This window comes from Callospermophilus lateralis, unplaced genomic scaffold (genome assembly GCF_048772815.1).
Source record: "Callospermophilus lateralis isolate mCalLat2 unplaced genomic scaffold, mCalLat2.hap1 Scaffold_74, whole genome shotgun sequence".
NCBI lineage: Eukaryota > Metazoa > Chordata > Mammalia > Rodentia > Sciuridae > Callospermophilus > Callospermophilus lateralis.
The window spans coordinates 3840404-3847148 of record NW_027515420.1 but is presented as its reverse complement, the minus strand read 5'-3'; positions in this window follow the sequence as shown (position 1 = coordinate 3847148).

Below are 6745 nucleotides of genomic sequence, written 5' to 3'. Positions count from 1 at the left end.
GAACATGAAATAGACACTTTAGACTTATCTGCCTAATTGGATTACTACAAACTGTCAAACTCGCTGATGAAGGCCAATGACTCCGGTTTGGGTTTGGGCTGAAGAACCCTGAAGGAGGATCTCAAGTGCTGCCCAGGACTGTAATTTAGTTTAAGGTGTGAATAATGGTTTGGCTCCTAAATTGAATAGATTAATGAGATAATTTTTATCATAACCACGTAGAATAAAATAAATCAACGAGGGCTTTTAGCAAAGCTTTTCAAGACAATGATAAATCAATCACACAATAATTTCTACCAAATGTTATCAAATTCTACACTTTTACTACTAGCTATAAGCATCAATATTTAGACTGAAGGAAGAACTGTTTAACAAATGAAGCTTTCCTACTCTCAGTATTTGAGCGAGGTCATTTTTTTCCTTTTATTAATTTTATTTAATTCTATTAAAGTATAATTCACATATCATACAATTTACCCATTTAAAGTGTATAATTTTAAAAGTGTGGCTAAATTACATATAACATAAAATATTGTGCATATTTTGGGTATTAATATGATGTCACGAAGTACAAATACACAATAAAATGGTTACTACTGAAGCAAATTAGCATTCCTACCCTCATCTCCTGTAGTTAACCCTCCCTTTTTGTTTGTTTTGTGGAAAGGGATATTATAATCTGCTCAATTAGCACGAATTATAAACACAGAGACAATTTTATAACCTATGGTGCTCACATGTATTAAGATTTCCAAATTGTTCCTCTTGAGTATCTTCTATCTTCTGATCTACACCATCCCATTTCCTCACCCCACCCTCTACCTGTGGTAACCACAGGTTCTCTATCTCTTTGTATAGACTTTTTTTTTTAAGCACATCCATACCTAAGTAAGATCATGCAAGTTTTTGTTGTTGTTGTTGTTGGACTGAAGTCTTTTTCCTTACTTGTGACCTAAGACTTTTGCCTATGAGACTTTATTTCAGAAATGCACAGAAAGTTAATATCTTTGTATGTATTACAAATTTGCTAAGCACAATGTAATGTTGATATAATCTTTTATTTCAAAGAAAATGGCAGATCTGACTGCACTTCAGGGACACTTGACCAGTAGTTGTTTTTATCCTGAAAACTTCTGAAGTCCCTGCAAATGCCAGTCAGTTTTGGATGCTCAGGTACGTGAAATGAGTGAGAAGTGATGGGCGATCCTCCTAGGAGCAGTGTTGGGACAAGAAGCAACAAACTAGAGTTCTGTTTTGAGGCATTTCATTTCACCAAGCCTGATGGTCGGAATAAAAGTGACATCGGGACCGAGAACAGATATTGATACTGGATTATGCACTTTTCAGCATTCTCCTCTTTCCCTTCCTTCTTTCATTCCTCCATATCCCATACTTCCTATTTTTGTTTTAGGCACAGTTAATTAGGGGTAAACAGATATTTGCATAGGCTTCTAAAGTACAAGTAGCAAATATAAGTAAAAAGGCCAACTCTCAATCTTGTGCCAGTGGCAGACATCACTAATCAATCCTGACAGACTTTCAGGTGAAACCCATCAAACTCTCAGAATCCTTCAACAAAATGATGCAAGAACCATCACAATCAATTGAAGTCAGTGCCTGAAATAAAATTTATTTGACTTCCCTTGCAGTCAACTTTCCCTCAGTGTTCTAGCTTTGGCACTGGGTTGGAATCTCTTAGTTTTGCACTTTACTATGGTCCTGCAGTTAAGCTGAGCATTTTGTGATGTTGAAGATCATGAAAGGCCTGGCTCTCTTCCAATAAGCACTTTGCCATACAAAACCCAAGGTTTCTGAAAGTAAGAAAGAGACCAGATAATGCCCCCTTTTCTGACTCATTCCAAATCCCTCTCTAAGGGAAGCAAAGCCGTGAAAAATCTGGGCTTAGCAGTGTATTTGTTTACTTTCTGGAGAAAAAGAATGGGCCTTGATTAATGTTTAAGCCTGTTTCAAAGCTGGTTTGAGGGTTAGGTTGCATATTCGCCTTTTTAAAAAGTATGTGTTTAAAAGAAAGTTTCATGACATTAATAGATTTTCCTCATGAACATTTTAGGAGCACCTTCCCCATATATTAACACACTTGCTCAATTGGCTTCATGTTTAATTGCACTCTCTCTCCAGAAAGCCTTTAATGACACCATCTCACATCCAGCCTTGGATTTGGCTCCTCCAAATCAGAGAGCAGGGCTTCCCAGGCACCATCTTCCTGCCATTGTGAGCCAAATGTGACTCTCCCCAGCTGCTGCTGGGCTTCCTCCTTCATGGTGGGGGCTTGTCTGCTCACTCTAAGCCACTCCACGAACAGAAGCCTCCCAGGCAACGAGGGGCTGTTAGAAGCAACCTGCTCGGCTCAGGGCCATATTCTGCTCACAGCAATAGCTGATCCATGCTTCTGCCCATTTCTTTTATTCCGCTGTTTGAGAGGCCACTGTCTCTCAAACCTTCACAGAGCATCTCCTCAGATAAAGATGCTGTCAGAACTTAATTCAGTAAATGACACATAAAATCTTCCCTAAATTTTGGGATATTAAGATGGACGTAGGTTCTGAAGGAGATTTAGTAATTTTATGACTAAAATGTGGCTGCCAAAAAAACAGACACAAGCCAGAGACTCAAAGGACACCTCTGTCTGTACCTGGGAGCTGAAATTAAGAGGGTGGTTTCTGTACACATATGTGCTCATCGCAAGCTGCCCCTCCTCAGCCCCCACAGCTGCTAGATCAAAAGAATACACTGGAGGAGGCATCCTCTCCAAGGGCAGCTTTCCTTGGCTTCAGAAAGAGTTGAAAAGATGTACATAATTTTCCTGGGGTCATTGGTTTTTTAAAATTTTTTTGGCATTTATGTAATGTATGTGTCCATGGGATAAACAGAAAGTCTTCCCCCACAATTACCTTTGCTTACAGGAAAACACAGCTGCCGTTCTCTCATATTAAGATGCAAGTGTAGAAACTGGGGAGATCAAAGATTTCAAAGGGAAGGAAAGTTTTTACCGCATGAAAGACATTTCACTATACCAAAGTGCTTTGAAACCAAAAAATGGAGGCAAAGTGACTATTCTCCTTGGGGACAAAAGTCCTATTGAGCAAGAAGCTATAGGTGCTATTTTCCAGAAGAGCCACCTGCTACTACTTGGAGCTTCTGAAGATATTCAGGAGCCAGAATTTCAGACTCCTTCCACCTTCAGGGTTTGCATAGCAGAATGAGCATGCACATGTGTCCAGAGGCAAAACCAAAAGGTAATTACTCAACCACTGTCACCCTGGGATTACTGAACTGCCAAGTCCACTATTTCATGATTCTCTCTTAGATGATGAGCAGCACACTATTGGCTTCTGTTCAGAAAAACCCTTTGGAGAAAGGAAGTGAATCCCCCACTCCTTTAGGAGAATATTGTGTTGCTCAGAGGGTCTGGCCCATCCAAAGCATGGGATGTAAAAAGAAAGGAGAACTGACTTAATTAGAGTTCGTTATTATTTGCTATAGTTACAATGGCATCTAATAACACTGCTGCCAGCAGGGCTGCTTTATGTGATATCTTCTTCATGTGGCAACCTTTTCATAAATCAAAGCAAAAGCCAATACCAGACAGTTTCTTGTATAGCCTGCCTGACAATAAAAGTTAACACCGAAGCTTAGCTGTTATCAATCTTCACAAATGTGTCCACAAAGTGGCAAGACCATGCCACCTTACAGTGGGGCTGCTGTTAATGCATGCAAGGTAGTGACCCACCGGGTTAATGGGACTTGACAGTCAGTACCCTTTTAATTGAGCCAGAGAAAGCAATGGCATCACCCTCTTACCCTTTCCTTAAAGTATACAGGGGGTTTCTCCTCTCTACCTTGGTCCTATCAGTACCTCCATCAGGAAATGACTGTGATCCTGTTTAGTACAGGCTCACATGGAAGACAAGAGAGATCTCATGGGGAAGTAGGTAGGTAGGCTTTTCAGAGAAGAAATCTTATTATACAGCATTTAATTGGTGTTCTTGGTAGAGCCACCTGACTTGAAGATATCACGTTGACACATACAATTAGAAAATGTTAATGACACATACCTTGGTTTCAGGAAATATATAAATCTTGTCTACATTAACAGAAGCACAATATAATATTGTCCTCAAAATCAGAAAAAGTTGTTTTCAAGTACCAATTATCTTTCTTATTTCATTAGAGAATACTTTTTATTAGTTTCTGTAATCAAACCCATGTAGATAAGACCTTACAATCTTGACAAAAATTTTCAACATAACAGAAATCTGAAGAATTAGTGACAAAGCTTCCTCTAATATACAATATTCTATCATGGTTTGAATTTTGCTTCAGTCCTAATTACTCTATAGATACCGTGAAGAGGGAGGCCTGGCTTCTATTGAGCGTGTGTTGGAGATGAACCCTGGAAATTAGCTAACATCCAACAAAAACCAAACCTGTATTAACTGCCTATAATGGAGATCATCCACAGCTAGATAAAGCAAGCCATTAGACTGGACACAGATAGGTCAACATAGCCACAGGCTCCTAATTTTGTGAATGAATTTATTTCAACATCTATTTCCCAAATGCAGCATATGTGCTAGTTTCTGGGGGAAATCTACAAAGAGAATGAAATCCCTGCTCTCATGAAGTTTCCATGAGATGTACACACTATATCTCTATATGAGACCTTGCCAACAAGCTCTTCAGGCTCCCAAGAGTCTGTAACTCTTACTTAGCTTTTTGATAAGCTTCCTCTTCTGTACATTCCCAGTCATTTTAGGGCTCCTTCTAGATTAAAAATGTTCTGAGTGCCTAGGATGAAAAGTATGGATATGAGTTCAACTCAGTGCAGTAAGTGGCAATCCTTCAAACACAAGCTTGGAGTCTGCTGCTGTTGCAAGGACAGCTTGGGTACAGCTCCACCTTACAGGGCTTGCACCAGAGAAGGGAGATGAACACAGGCAACCACCACATGAGCTAGGCTGCAAGAGGGGCTTGAGGTTCACAAACACACAGGGAGTAATTAAATTGGGGTGCTTTAGTGAGAAAGGAGGTGCTGAAGACATCGTGGAGAAATTAACATATGAGACAGGCCCTGACAAATGGATGAGTTCACCAGGAAGAAAATGAGAAAGGTGTGCTGTGCTCTGTGTGCAGGTGACAGGAGCAGCTGCTGAAGTCAGAAGGGGAAGGTGCATCATAAATTAACTCTGAGGTGCAGAAAGGAGGGTTTCAAAAGATGAGCCCGAGGAGGTGGAGAAGGTTATTTTTATATGTGCCTTAATATTGCAAGTTGAGGGTGTCCGTCCCAACTTCTATATTGTGATTTATTACATACTGTCAATTATTCAGCTTTGAAGCAGAAACTTATTTTGCTTTTAATCATATAGATCAGACTGATGGATGAGTATCTTGTGACTGCAAGACAAGCTGTTTTTTTAAAAAAACAAAACTGTTATCATTTTCCACTACTTATCACCACAAACCGGGATTATCACAACACTGAAACCAAATAAAGAAATTTGAGTTCTGAGGCTGAGATAAGACTGTAGCCTTCACCCATAGCCTCCAATTATTAAATACTGTACTCACAAAACTAAAATTCACTGTCCTCTTTATAGTAATTTTTCTCTTTGCAAATAAGCCTATAAACTATAGTTAAAAAAATAGTATATTGTTGGTTATAGGTATTAGGACTCCACAGAAGATTTCATTTGAAAACAGGATCCCACTAACTGCTAAATAAAAATGTCAAAAAGTTCTAAAGGGACTGGCAGAAGGGCAGGAAGCTGCTCCTTCCAAGGTGGAGGCAGGGGAGATGAAGGTACTCTCCCAGATGCTTCCTCATTCCCTTTTCAAAGAAATCCAGCTCTCCCTGTGATTAAGCATTTTAAATCCAGAACGTGGTTTAAATGCCATGTACATTCCCATGTCCTCAAATGTACTTTTTTTTGCTTCTTGCTTTTTCACTGTCCCCAATCTCCAGCCTTTCATTCTTAATTGTAACTAAATAGGAGCTAAGCAGGTTTTTAAAGACCAACCTAGACACTCACCCACAAGTGTCATTATTTCTGTGAAAAAGTATGGTCTAAGTGGCAAGCAACTGCCTTCAGAACAGATTTTAGGATGACTCTTGTTTGTTCAGTACAGACCAACATGTAACTGCTCATAAGTCACAAATAAATATATATATATATTCTAAAGGCATGACAAGGTATTAGATGAGAACTATATCATGAAACTAATAATAGTGGCATTTATCTGAGCACATCATTCCATATACATTTCTAACCAAATTAGGTAGTTCTTCTCATTCAGTGTAGTAAAATATAATTATTATTTTGAGCAGTGTTGCTAACTGTTGGTTAGTGATTTGACAGAAACATTTGTCTTTAAACATAAGCTTTTAGAGATATGGTATTTTCTCAATTGAATATTTATCGTTTCCAGGGATTTATTCGTCAGGAAAATATATATTGGATTATACGATGGGGATCAATTAAAAAAACACAAAATTCATTCAATAAAAACTGATCTATACATTTGATTCTTATATTCTTATATTCTCCATCAGTAACATCATTTTATAGATGTAGAGGAGGGTGTGAGGCAGGAAGAGTAACTTGCTAGAGTAGGTCTACTGTATTCAGGGAAAGACACCTATATACTTTATGTCCAATAAAATTTTTGCACATGTGGATATTTATCATTTTATTATAGTTGTATTGACCTTATGGCATGGGAAATT